The sequence below is a fragment of the Fukomys damarensis genome, unplaced genomic scaffold (genome assembly GCF_012274545.1).
Source record: "Fukomys damarensis isolate Sample0158 unplaced genomic scaffold, DMR_v1.0_HiC HiC_scaffold_12, whole genome shotgun sequence".
NCBI lineage: Eukaryota > Metazoa > Chordata > Mammalia > Rodentia > Bathyergidae > Fukomys > Fukomys damarensis.
The window spans coordinates 30,916,135-30,931,069 of record NW_022900924.1 but is presented as its reverse complement, the minus strand read 5'-3'; the positions used below and the strand labels follow the sequence as shown (position 1 = coordinate 30,931,069).

The 14,935-nt window shown below is 37.7% G+C and overlaps 1 protein-coding gene across 6 annotated transcripts in view; it reads left to right on the top strand.

Moving 5' to 3' along the window:
• Mecom (MDS1 and EVI1 complex locus) overlaps positions 1-14,935 on the top strand; it is a 548,121-nt gene that overhangs the window by 90,928 nt on the left and 442,258 nt on the right. The window lies entirely within an intron of this gene.

Genomic DNA, 14,935 nt, shown 5'->3' with positions numbered 1-14,935 from the left:
CAATAAGTGCCCAAAGGCAGTGTTTCAATGGCTGCTAAGTCTTTCAAGGTTAGGACTTAACCTCCGTTCTCCCTAATTCAACTCCAACCTTCAGTCTGAAGCCAATCAAGAATATCAGATGATACTTAAACAATGAAGGATTTCTGATATTCAGGTACTGCCTCTGTTCAATGGGATTGCAAATTCTTTGTGTGAAGAAAGTCGGTTTTGCTCTAAAGTACTGTCACAAAAAGTGAAATTACCATTTGCTTGGAATGATGCCATTCATCATTGTCAGAATACTAAGCATTGTAAGTAGCTAGGCCTCTCCAAATTAATGCCTTGTTTTGCATCGGCTAAATTTCCCAAATCCTTGAGGATGGGTCATACAAAACTCATCTCACCATTTTAATTTATCAATCCAATATGAGTTCTGTGAAAGGGAGCTTCATTCAGTCTTAGCCCTTTTATTTACAGTCTAATTCTAAAAGAAAAGGAAATAAGATATGAAAATAACTTGGAAAATAAGATAAATCTCTCAGTGAAATCACCAGATCTACTCAGTCCTGTAGCAAAACCTCCATAATTCATTTGTAGGTCAGCTCAAGGGATTAGCCATGACGTATTTAGAAATTCATTTATTTTTATTTTATTTTGCTGTTTCTTATGCATAAGGGTAATGCTGTCCCCAAGGCTTTTCAGGTAGCCCTCAAATCTTGACAACATTTGCTGTCTCTGAGGCCTAAGCCAAAATTAATTTTCAAATAAACAGCATAAAAATGTATGGAGTTGTATAAATTTGAATACAAAATGCATTTGTTTTGTTTGCTTACATACATACATACATACTGTCTGTTCAGCCAAAAACCATAATATGACATTGAAATTAATGGCCACATGCACATCATGAAAGTCAAAAAAGTTTTTCTTTGAGTTAAGGAAATGTAGAAAAGGCAGCATTTTATTTCATTTCCATCTCAATGTGTCCTTTAACGTATCTTCCTAAGATGCTTTTTAATTGTTAATTTTTCATAGAAGGAAATGAAAACCCTGCATAGGAAAAAGTAGTGGCTCAGAACTACTGAACATCAAAAGATTCTGTTGTCTTGGGAGATACAAAGGTATTTTCTTCTGAAAGTAAAAAAGAAAAAAGAAAAAAAAAGGTAAACCAAATTATGCCGCTTGATTTCCTTCCTCTGATAAAAGACAGATAAAAGCAGTGTAGAATAAAAATGGGATGAAATCTGCTGAGGTTTATGTGCTTTCTTCTCAGTGGCTAAAAGGGAGAGAGAAGGGAGTCTTGTTACATGGAAATGGTCCAGGAGGCAGGCTGTTTGGCTGAGGATCTCTTGCTGCTCCCAAAATCAGATACCTGCAAATATTTTTTGCATGCTGCCCAGCCCACAGGGAGCTTTCCAATACAGAAGCCCTTAAAATAGTTGTTAACTATACTTCCACAAGGGGGCTTTGTGTACATTTGTAATTTTTTTATTTATGGATTTCTGGAAAAAATATTAAGAAATGAACTTCTGCAGAGCAAAGCAAGGAAGTTCCATTTCTCAGCCTTTTGAAATCTTTATTTTATAGGAAACAATGCCATCTCTCCTCCCCTGCGCCATGGCCTCTGATGTGGAAGTGGTCTGTGAAAGTAGAGGTTGAGGGGAGCTGGCTTGGAGGTAGAGGCTTGTGTTCATTCTTGGGAGGCTGCTCCTAGGCTGAGAGGTGTCTGGCTCCATTTCAGCTGTGGACGGAAGGACCAGCATGCCCGGGTTTGATTGTCCAGCTGAAAATGGCTGCCTGTGTGGCTGCTTTTTTTTTTTTTTTTCAATTAACCTGTGATTTTGGATGAGTTGTCCTTTTTTTCACCCCATTTCATTATAGTACCTCTGAATGCAGAAAATGTCATACTTGTGCACAGTTTAGCTATCTAAGTAAGAAATACGAAGCATTATGACAATGAATAATTTTAAGAAATGAGGCCAAATGGCTACATCTGTGCAATTTTTTTCTCAGCATGCCACAAAAGAGCTCTGGGCTGGGACTCTGCTGTGGAGTTGGAGCTCCTGCCCCAGTCATCAGCTTGCTGGTCTTACAGGAAGGTGTTTTCATACGTCTGTGCCTTGATTTTCTTATCAGTGCTGATTTGTAAGGGCCTTCCTGTATAGAACATTCCACAAAGCTTGAGTTGCTTTACTCTAACCTTTCTGCTATTCAGGGCAATATTATGAAATATAAATATAATATAATGGCTAAAAAACAATAGAGGAAAACTGCATGGGTAGCATGACGAACATGGAGTTAGGGTTAAAAGCATCTTTGATTTGAATGAGTCCTGCCATGTGCCAACTGTAACAGTGTGGGAGGTGGGAAAATGCTCAGATTGTTTTACAAGCTTGCCTTACTTTTTTTTCACTGTTTTAAGTTTTATTATTTTGTCACTTTTATTAGTACAGTACATGTGTGCAGTACATAATAATTGCATTCACTCTAGGGAATGGGTACATGTGCATAACACAGTTTAATTCCCTCCTTTTACCCCACCCTCCCTCCACCTATTATTTTTCCAGTATCAGATTCATGTATTATCTCATAAGACCTTATGCATATAATTATAGTTTACTTTCTATAAAACGAGGGGGTGAGGCTAAATGTTTTTTAAGGCTCTTCCCAGATGTATGTTTCTATTGTCTTTGAGGTATCTGAGCATTGGTAGGACTTTTTGATAACGTTCTCCGAAAGTGACCTAGGCTCAGTCTTGGTTGGGATTTTGACTCTCTTAATTGTCTCTTTGGATTCACTCCTTTTTATTCATGTTGGTGGCCAAATGGATAGGAAAACTGAGGCAGAGGCACAATAGTCAGTATATTAGAAGATGAGAGGCCAGCTCTGACTGGTGTTGTAAATGAGGGAAATGAGTCTGGGGAGCCTTAGCTGATTTTGGTCCAGGCCAGTGAGAGGAGGAAAGTGAGCTTCTAATGTTGCTCAGGATTTATGCTCTTTATCCTTACTGTGTTGGATGAAAATTTAAGAAACTCTTGGTATGGAAATTGAACCTGCAGCAGAATGACAAGCGAGGTTTTCATGTATTTTTTTTCCTGCATAGGTGGGCAAGGAGTCAGTGTGGGGAAGCAATGGTACTGGAGTCCAAGTAGCTTTCTTGGGGGCAAAGGCCGGAAAGAAATGGACCAGGTTGGGAGCCTGGGCTCTCTCTTCTGAGAGTCAGGGTAATCTGTGGGCTGACTGAATGGTGGGTGGGATCCAAGTGGAGTTGGCTCACTGACTGGAACGTGGAGAGGTCGTTAAGCCCAATCCCATATGCTCACTCGCAAAGTGGTGGAAGTAACAGTATACTCAGTTACTCGTTAGGTGTTAGAATAGGCGAAAAACCTTTATGGCACTTGCAAATCAGCAAACTGTGGCTGTAGTTATTGCCATTGGTATTTTTAAAATGGGTTGGTCCCCAGTGCAGAAAAGGAAAGTCATTCCTCAAGGGCCCAGCAATGGAGGCTGTGGTACAGGGCCATTAGTGAAGGCCGGATGGAGCATCCCTTTCCCCAGCTGTTACTTCTTTGCCTCTTAGAACCTTTACAGGGTACCAGCGGTGTCCCCGCCAGGGACTGACAAACCTTTCTGATCCCCCTCAGCCCCAGGTTAGAGCACACAAACTCTTATACTTGTTTCCAATAACTATTTGAGGTGTGCACTTTTGGCACAAACAAAATCTTTGCCTAAAACCCATCTCAGAGCAATGTAAGCAGCGCCTGATTCCTGGAATCCACCTGGACCTTCACTGTCAATGTTCACTTGCAATTTGGGGTGGTGTTCAGAACAGCGTTGTCAGTGGAGAGCTCAGATATGTCAGGGTCTGGATAATACCAGTCACTAAAGGATGGAAGCCATGTTTGGCCCATTGTATTTATGGCAACTTGCTCCTTTGGAAAGTGTAGTGAAGAACGAGCAGCCTTGGACCCTGCCAAGGCTGCCAACTATATCTGAAGAGTAAACCAGCAGTGGCCCTGGCTGGGTAGAGGTAATGGTGAGAAGAAGATAGTAATGGAGGGAGACAGCAGTTAGAGCTATACACAGCCTGAGTGATGAAATTAAATTACTCAGTTTTGCTGGTCCTCCTTGTTACCCCTCACTCTGCATATTGGCCTCCTGATGCCATTCTCCAGAATGGATGGAATTGGCTAAAGAGGGTAGACCTTACAGTCAGATTCAACTCAACAAGTATTTACCAGATGCCTATCTGAGCCCCACTGTGTGCTAGGCACAGGGCTCTGGATAGCAGGTTAGTCCTACCCTCAAAGGGTGCAGAGTCCTGTGTCCTCTGCCTAACTGATAACCCCAGGCAGCTCACTCAGATCCGGTGAGTTCCCTTTCATCCTTCGTCCATCAGGGGTAGTTGTGTGTACCTAATAGGGTGGGTGTAAGCATTGTGTGAGTGCAAAGGTTTAAAACAAGAGGCATCTAAAAGATGTTCCATGCATCTTCGCTCCGACCATTCTCCTGTACCAGTCTTCTTCGAAGTTACCATTAGTATGCAGAGTTTACGTGCCTCGCCTGAGCAGAGGGTCTTTGTGTGTAAATTTCTCTTGGAGATAGATGGGCTGTGTTGTGTGTTCACATGTGATTTCCGGGGCTGACAGTTACCTGAAGTGCTATGATTTAAAAATAAAGTAAAATTCATATGTAGTGAAGTGTTCCTTATGTATTATTATATACGATCTTTCAGTGTTCGGAGGAATGGAGAATTTAGTAATTAAATCTGATATTCAAACAAAAATACTTCATTTAACTTAATGGGCCATATTCTTTTTTTTGGTAGAATTCTCACTGAAACAGTTTTAGGGAACTCTGAATTATTATTATATCATTTGCCTAATGTAAGGCCTACTGTAGAAATTTAGATTATGGAATTTAAAGATGTGATAAAATTTGGGAATCTGTCTGTTTATATCATCTGTATTTTATGTCCCAATAAGCATATATACATTATTTTTAACAGACTTTGAACTGACTCCCCTCACCTTGTGATTCCTTAATAAAGTTCAAGAATTTTCTTAATGTTGAACTCCCTGGCTGTTTTATATATATGACAGTTTGTCCTATGAACAGAGTAGATTTGTGTTAACACTTAAAGTCAACTTTAAGTATCCATAGACAGGATCATTGCAATTTACTCCATAGCTTTTCTAATTTTTCTAATGCTTCTAATAATTTCCCTTTATTAAGACAAGCTGTCTTTCTTTTAAAACAGTTAAATAGTTTATCCCCTGATAAGATGCATTTTAATGCCTTATGGTAACCACTTTTTAGTGAGTAATTTATTTAAACGGGGCTCTCAGCAGTCTGTTGTTTTGCTGGGTCATTCCAAAGAGAGAAGCCAGACTGAAAGAAGGAAAACCATTCTGGAGGCCCAGAAGAATACCCGTGCTTGACATTTCTGCGAGTGACTACAATAACTGTAAGGGATTCTGGTCAGTCTCTTGACAGGAGCACAGTTTTGAGAACAGACTCGGACTCTTTCTCTCATTCAGTCCTAAACACACCTGCATGTCTACACAGGAATAGCGTGGCTGTCTACTTTGTGTCCCATTCACACTGGAATAAATCAGCTGCCTGTAAGAAAGCATAACTTGTAAGTCAAATTCTGAAAAACTCCTGAAGGATACTGGAAGGAGGGCGAACAACCTTTTAGTATCGTATGCTCTACATTCCAAATTTGTCTGCAGATGCAAGCGAGATGACTAAAAGGCCAAACAGCACACATTTGGGTATGATGTGCCTTGACCTTTTTTGGGCTTCTTGTTCTTTAAAGATATTTTCAAGGGATGAGTAGAATAAAATATGGGATCTGTCAATACCAAAATCTTCTGTTATGTGGACTTAGACTTTGAATGGATTAACCTCCTGCTTTGGTGTTTGGAGACAGAACAGGCACGTGGTGGTGAAATATTGATCTCAGAAGCTGCGGTTGACCTGATGACCCTACTCATCCCTCTGCCAGGACCTCAGGGCAGGGCTTTGTGCCCGCAGTGTCTCCCTGAGTGCTGGTGACTTTGCATTCTGGCTTGTCTGCCAGTTTGCACCCTCTGCTGGAACAAAAGAATAATCATTACCTCTACAAACAGAACAGGCAGGAATTTAGAATCTCACCCCTCTCCCAGCAACTGTCCTCTTCCACCACAACAGGTCAGTGGGATCGGCATGGTCCTCAGAGGGTTCAAGAGGTTTCCTCCTACACCCTGGACATTGAAGTTCCTAGTCCTTCCAAGTCTGACCCCTTTTTTTTGGTCTTTCTGGAAGCACTGTTAGTCTCCCAAGTTTTGTGGTTTGGATAAATCAGTGTCTTCCAGGAGGCAGAGAGGTTAAAGTACAGTATCAGAGTCATGTTGCTACACAGCTAGGTTGCAGTCCACAAGGTTGAAACACGTGATGACGTTACTGTTTTTGACAGTGAACTTCCTCACCACAGTAAACTGTAATCTCTTTTGGTGGGTTGCCTCCTTGTCCCACTTTCGTAGCCAAATACCAAGGCAGAAACAACATTTTTTTTTTAAAGACAGGATCTTGTTATATAATTCAGGCTGGTCTTCAACTCACTATGTAGCCCAGGCTGGCCTCGAACTCATGGCAATCCTCCTGTCTCAGCTTCCTGAGTGCTGGGATTACAGGCATGTGCCACCAGGCTTGGTTGAAAACATTTTTAATATGTCACATCATAAAGTAAATGGAAGTAGGCTCTGAGAGACTGCAGATAACTTTATTTAGATGGATCATCTTCTATGAATCTCTGTCAGTTCCAAGTCCTATTTATTTTGTTTAAAATACCCTGTTTATTTCATTTATGGAGATAAGCTTCTGGAATCTTGCTAGGCAATTTTTGTTCTTTTGAATAAACATTTTTAGGTGCTCATTGTTTCTTTTTCTTTTTTTTTTGAATATTGAAGGGTCTCTTTTTATTAACAAATTCTATTAATTGCTGAATGATTTAATTAATTAATTAATTTTTCCATTAAGTTTATTGGTACATTTAAGGTAAACAAAACAGTTACATTCATCATCAGGATCTTGTACCTTTACATGATGTATCTTGGTTCTTGTTTTTTCCCCTTTGTTACTGTTTTTTTTTCCCTTATTTCTTTTTTTTATTGAGTTTATTGGTTCATTTTAGGCATACAGTACAGTTTCATTCATCATTGGAATCTTGTACCTTTACATGACAAGTCTTGATTCTCATTTCTTCCCTTTGTCCCTGCCCTCCCTTCACCCCCTCCTACCCTCCCCATCTAAAAATGCTTTATTTCCATTTTTTCATTTTCTCATATTTTTTTCTTTTCCCTTCTTTCCTTTGCCCTACCCTTCCCACTTCCCCTACACCTTTAGCCCTTTCTTCCTATTTCTCGTTGTCAATTATACCATTTGGATCTTATTTACACTTTTAGTTTTTCACACCAGAGAAACTATTCAGTATTTGCACGTGTGTCTTATTTATTTCACTTAAGAGTATGGCCTCAATATGCATCCATTTTCCAATGAATGACTCTGGTTTCTCATTCTTTATGGCTGAGTAGTATTCCATTTTATAGAAAAACCACATCTTCTTTATCCAGTCTCTTCCCTTATTGCTTTTTCCCTACCCTTCCCACTTCCCCTTCTCCTTTAAATATTTTTCTTCTTATTTCACACTATTATTGTTTCTTTATAATACTTTATGCTAATTATGAAAAGACAAAATAATGTAAATGTGTCTGGAAATGGGCACCCAGTTGTCTCTGGATTGATTCATTAATCTTGCTTCAGATGGTGAGTAAGCGTGTGTGTGTTTTACAGTACAGATTAGAAGTGAATGCCATCCTTCTACTACCAATAATTTTTCTTTCTTTAGGGTTGTCATGTCATAAATTTGATGCTTAGCTATTTAATACATGTTTTTATACAATTGGTACAGTGGACGTCTCTAGAATTTGTTTTATATGTTTTGAAACCGCTTAAATGGAACTGTTTATATTAATCATCTTGAGATCCTTTTCTGCTCTTCATTGTGCTGTTGTGATTTGCCTATGAGGTTCCATATAGGTCAAATTCATTTGTTTTTATTGTTTTATAAAACTCCATTATTTGAGAATAGCACAATTAATTATTTCCCTATCAATGGAAATATTGAATGTTTTTCATTTTTTACTATTATAGACAGTGACACAAATGGTCTGGGGACTTAGCTCAGTGGTTCCGCAGCCTGCCTCTCAAGCACAAGGTCCCAAGTTTGATCCCTGTTACCAAAAACAAAACAACAAAAAAAAAGTGCCACGATAAACATTGTGTAGCCTCTATGTTTATACTTCTTTCAGCCTCATTAAGTTATTAGTTTGCTCTCTAAGGTGATTATGTCAGTTTTACTAACATCAGTTGCATATTAAAGTTCCAATATTTATAAATATTAACAACAAGCATCATACAACTTTAAAATTTTTGTTAATATTATGGCATGGAATTATATTTTGTTATTTTAATTTAAATTTCTCTGATTACTAAAGAAGATTGCATATCTTTTTCCTTTTGCTGTCATTTGGATTTCCTTTTCTGAATGCACATATTTCCCTATTGGTTGATTAGAATTATTTATATTTTTATTATTGACTTAGGGGAGTTCTTTACTATAAAAGTAATAGAGCCACATCAGAGGATACTGGAAAATATAGAAAAGAAAGAAGCCACCAATAATTCCACTCCCTCTAAGCAAGATGTTGACTTTTCTTATGAAATTTTTATGTAGTTTTAACTATAATGTGCATATAGTTTATGTTCTATTTTTCTCAATTAATGTAAGATTTTCCAAGTTGCTGTATGGCTTTTGTAGCCATCACTTAAAATAGAGGCACGATATGTTGGTTTTACCTGTCATTTGCTTAATGTTGAACTTTCAATTCGCTTTTTATTTTTTCATTTTTGGTACAACATGAAGAAATATTTTATGTCTAAAACATTTTGATATTTCAAATTATTTTCTGAGAAGGGATCCCCTGAAGTTAGGTTATGGACCAATAAGGATATCCAGTTTTTAAAGAGAAAAATGCATTGCAAAAATGTTATTTGATGGTGGCGATCTAAAGAAAACAGATTCCAGAAGACTCAAGGTATCCTAGCAGAAGTGTAAGTGTCCACCTGCTTGGACTCAGAGAAAACTAAGAAAATTTTGGTTTCTTCAGCCGTTTTGTGACCTAAAGCACTATTCATTGTAGACATTTTCTTTCCTGCTTTAGTAACACTTTAGGTTTGAAAGATAAAGATATTTTCTAGTACTATAGCATACTACTTACAAGGTTAATATTTGTAAGTGAATTTTTACTGATTCTTAAACATAAATAAAGGAAAGTGGCCAGTCAATTTTAGCTCATAAATATAAAATATATGAGTAAATGGAGTGTGTGTGTGTGTGTGTGTGTGTGTGTGTGTGTATGTATATGTATGGAAATCTACTGCCATAAGCATTAGTTGACAGTCTTACAGAACATGGGCATCTCAGGACTCTTTGGTAGGACTTTTATGCTTATGTGATTTGCTTTTTGGCATTAGGAGTAGAGTAAAAAGTTCACATTATTCTGTATAAAAAACATTTATTTGGAAATATGTAACACACGTAGTCCTTAATTTATGATCTAGTTCTATTCCAGCAGTTCCTTTACAAGTCAGTTAATTCGAATTTAGAAAGTATTTTCTCTTAGAAGTAATATTGTAAGCAGTAATGTGGATTCCAGACCAGCATGTAAAAGCCCATTTAATCTTCATTTATCCATACCGTGGACTTGGTTTCAAATCTAGCTTTATGTGATCGTGGTCATTTATGTTACATAGATTTGTAGTCTGTAAGATGATGAAAAGTTTTTTTGAGGATGACCTAAAATAATGTATGTGAAAATGCTTTATAAATTATAAAGTACTGTATGAAAGTAGCATATATATTGTTTTTGCCCACAAAACAAATAACTATTAAAAGGCAGAACATGATATATCAGTGGAACTTCAAAATGAGGAATGTACAGTCCAGGAGGTACGCAGTTGATCTGTTTGGGTGTTGCAAGTATATATTAGAATGCTTATGTATATCATTTCTATCCTATCCTAATTTTTATTTTTATGAGTTCACAGCACAATAAAATATCTATATAACTGGTAAACACAGAAACACATATAGATAGGTACCCACACAGATATACATATATCTGATGGATATGCTCATAATTTTAAAAAATGTTATTGTTTGATAAAAATAGTTCAAAACCTACAAGTCTATTAATATCTTCACCCAGCAAAGAACAAAGAGCCTGGCTATAGAAATTGGTCTGAATTAAATAGATAAACCAAGTTTATATGATCTTTATAATATTATTTCTTTGCAAAATGCACCTCATAATGTTAGCTTTGAAAATGCAAAGTCTTTTTTCATCTGTGGATGTTGATTAGCCTAGCTTTGGAGACTCTGTGCGTGGGTGTGTGCAGATACTCTGAGAATAGACAGGATTGTAAGATATCTATGACTCACTGTATTGGCTTAAAAATGATAGGAAGATTTTTCTCTCTGGCTGGGTCTGTCAGCATTCATTTTTTTTTTGAAAATCTAGGGTTGCCAAGGAACTCTTGATGGTTTTTTTCTCTCCAAAAGTTTAACTTTTGTAAGAAGTTGAATACTTCTTACAGATGGCTTCTAGAGTTCTAAGGATGAGAATAGAAGTATAAACAGAATTGTAGTGGCTGTTCTTTGTAGCTAATAACTTTAGACTCATTAGTAGGAAAAGTGTACAATTAAAAAAAAACCATTAATCAAAGCAGCATGTTGAAAATTGTCGAAAGGCCTCATTGTTATTTTGTGTATGTCAACTTTCCGGGCTGGGACCCAGAATGGTTAAGTGGGTGTTGAGATACTTGCTGGATAGATTTAATGATACAAAATTAATGCAACAAAGGAGATTTGGGCCAATTATTTCCAGAGCAAAAGGCCAAGGAAATATTTTAATTTTATCACATGCATCCATTTTGGCAGTTGGCACTTAAGAGTTTTATGTGAAAGGTAAGTTGTGCCTTGGGATCAAAAACAGAATGGGCGTCTAGTGGTAAAGTTTCCATGATATGGAAAACAAAACAGAAAAACTGCAGGACGTAGTGAATTATAATGGGTCTGACATAAATGAGCAAGACTAAATAAGTTTTGAAGGCAGTGGCCCATTCAGTTATTTCTTTAATTTTTCATATTTTTCTCGATGCTGCAAAATAATGAGAAACAAAAGAAAAATCTGCTGAATGCCTAGTCATAGTTTATTGGAGCAGGAAAATAAGCCATTCCGAACCACTCTCTGATTTGCTGTGAGTGGCAGAATCATTCACCGTGGTGAATCATAGCAGGGAGAACCATTTGGAAAGATTATTTTCTGATGTTAAATTACAAATGGCACAAGTGGAGTCAACAAAGGTATGAATTATTTTAAAAAATCTTCTAAAAAATCCTGTTGTTGAAAATGTGTATTTGTATGACCAGTTTATAACTTCATTTCACCAGCTTATAACTTCATTTCACAATAGCCAAGCCTTAAGAACATGTCTCTTTGTTTTTACATTTGGCTAAGTGAAAGCTTTCCTAGTCAAAATAGTAAAATTTGTCAAAAATAGTGTTATTGTCCTAGAAACTGCAAACTGCATGATGATTATGATGGTGGGGGAAATATATATATAGCCATTTGGTTCAACTGACTGGGTTGAAGAAAAAGCCCGGGTTTCTAAGGAACCTGTGGCTGACCTAAATAAACTGAGGGATTAGCTCTACCTGGGAGAAACTTTTTAATAACTTTTTAAAAATCATTAATATAAGAGAAAACACTATTTAGTGCTAATCCTTTGAGAATCCACGTTGGTATGGACAATATACTTGATGCTTAATGTGAAATATTGTCTGCCCCCAGTAATTGTGCCTTGTTTTGGTTGAAAAGCTTCAGGTTGCCTGGCTCTTTAAGGCAAATCTCTGGTATTCAAACTGTGGAGATACAAAAGATATTTTATGCTCCAGTGTCTGCTTTTTTGAGAACACTTAATTTTAAGAGGGTAGAGTGGAATGCTTCTATTTAAACTTAGAGAGAACTTTGGAGGTGGAGGTGGGGGTGATTATAGTTCATGAAATGCCTTTTTTTTCTAGCTGTGATTGGGGCTCAGTGGTTGACCTGCTTTTAGTGGTCTTAAAACCTGCTTTTGACAGTGAGCTGGTAAGTTCTCAAGGGTAAAGAAAGTGGGTATTTGAAAAGGGGAAAATTCCCTTGCTATCTCTGACACTTTGTATCCTAATTTCACACAAAGGGCCCTCAACGTGTGTTCTTTGTGGAATCTAAGGTAGGACTTGTAGAATTTTAGGCCTGACATGCTTTATGGGACAAGTAATTGTGTAGACATGGGCACATTTTTTGGCACTTCTTACACCGTGTCCTGGGAGTGAATGCTTTTTAGCCCCTGTATGAATTACTATGGTGTAACCTGCTTTCTCCAAAATTAGGAGTTTAAAAGAATAAACATTTTTTATGGGTCAGGAGTCCAGGAGTTTGCAGATCAGGGTAATTCTGGTGTGGGGCTTGTCGTAAGGTTGCAGTCCTTGGTGTTGTCTGAGGCTGCAGTCACTTCAAGGCTGGGGAGTATCTGCTTCCATTCTATTCAGGCAAGGCTGTGGCCGGAGCCCTTAGTTCCTTGCCTGGCAGGTGTCTGCATCAAGCTGTCAGGACACTGTCTTCCCTCAGAGGTAGTGAAAGAGACGGCCCTTTTATGACCTTGACCGAACCACCTAGCATCACTTCCTTTGGTTCTCCTTGTTAGAAATGACTTTCCGAGTCCATCCTACACTCAGTGGGAGGGGATCCCACAAAGACGTGGCAGAGATCGCTGGTTTACCATACTTCTTTCAGTAATTTTAGTTATTTGGTGACTCAAGAAATTCTGAAGGTTTGCTTGAACAATTTGTGGTAGGAACTTTGATTAACCTTTAGTTCACCTTGGACAAAGATCTTTGAAAATCTTTCTCAGCCCAAAGCTGGTAGATGTGAAACACCGTACTTGAAACATTACTGTCACTACCTCTCTCCATTGGCTGTGAGCCCTGAGTCAGTCCTAGGGTGAAATAAAATTATTCAGCTGAATTACATGAAACTAATGTGCTGGCTTCAGTCCAGTTCCCATTGATACATGTCCTTGTTGTTCCTGGACCAGGAGTGAGTATTGGTGGCTTTGGTTGACCATCTGAGTAAAGTAAAAAAAGACTACTTTGTCTAGCATTCTCAACCTGGGACTGGTTACTCCTATAAGGGAGTTTAAAGAGCTTCACTTACCAAAAGTAATTACACTTATAGTTCCCATTTCCCCGATTACAAAAGACACTGGCTATAAGTAAGTTTAGTTAAAATATAAATTACAGCAAAGAGTATATATGGTTTTGGGCTTTAGACTACTGATATTCATGACTTTATTTGTGTTTTTATTTTGTCTTTAAAAAATTACTGTTTTCAAGGTCATTTAGCACCACTGAAATTAAAATACTAATTAGCCAAGGTGAAGACATTGGATATAAAATATTCCAACAGACATAGAAGTATGTCTAAGGAGCCCAAGATCAGATATCCTGGAAATGGGGCCATATTAACAAGGGATTTATGCTTTTTCATTATAGTAAGAATCTTGGAAGCAGACTTAACTGGGGGCAAACTGGAGATAACAATAGAGAAATAGTACTTCAGAAACTTGGGACACATTTTCTTAGGACATACATACACAGAGTCAGAAAGGGCAGAAGGGATGTCCAGGGCTTCCTCTTGTGACACCAGAACTAGAGTTTTCCTTGTGCTTTTGGGAATATAGGGCATTTGTAAAAATGTTGTACTTTCATAACAAATTATAGATGAAGCTTATGTAACAGACACTTATTTGTGGGTCTTGCTAGTAGTCTTATTTTCACCTCCATCAACCATCGGTAGGGGAATTGATCATTTTCTTCTTGGCCTTCCTTGCCAAAGTTCCACTAAAACAATGACCACCTTTTAATCTGTACTTTCCTTTTCAGTTCCTTCACGAAACTCAGTATGGTGAAATCTCTGAGGGAAAAAACTGAATTTTACTAGTCATGTAACCCTAATCCTCAGTAGAGTGCCTGGCATGTATTACGAGTAAATAGGAATTAGGAATGGTGCTAAATCAAGAAAGGAAAAAATGAAAGAAGGAAGAAATAATCAGGTTGCTGCTTGTATTTCATTACCAAAGCTCTGAGTTATATTTCTGGTTCCCTGAAAGAAAATTTAGACATTCTGGAAATGGTCAGATGCATCTGTTGCTAATATAAATGATATAAAATCATGATATTTCTTCTGGTAAACTTATTTAGAAGTTAAAGGTCTGGCCACCTGCATTAGCAGCTCAGAAGAAGTTTAGATTGGCATTTAGATTAGCCAGCTCTGTTATTCAGTGACTTTGCATACTTGTTCAAGGGCACTGGAGTCAAGCAATGTTTATTTTTGGATTCCCCATTGCTCTTGGGATCACAGCAGTGAAGAATGGCACCTCCCCTTCATTACCTCCTTCACCTTGTTTATTGTTCCTGGTCCAGGGAGTGCTGCAATCCAGATTTGGCCTGTCTAGCTACTCCTTGGTGCCCTGTTATTTTTAGCTTATGAACCCCAGCAGCAGCTGGCAACCAGGAGTTTGCCCACAGAGGCTAAGTTTTAGTAAGGTTGAAACAGTAGGTTTAAGAAAATTGTGAGACTCTAGTTTTTATGTCCTTATTTATGTCATTATCTTATGATAAATAGTATATTTAAGACCGTAATCTGTTATGTGGCAATCTGTTAATATAGTGAAAACTTGTGTCAAGAGACCTTTGTTGGATTTTGGATGTCTTCACCTGTATTTTAGAGTGAAAGTAATTAGGAAGAGA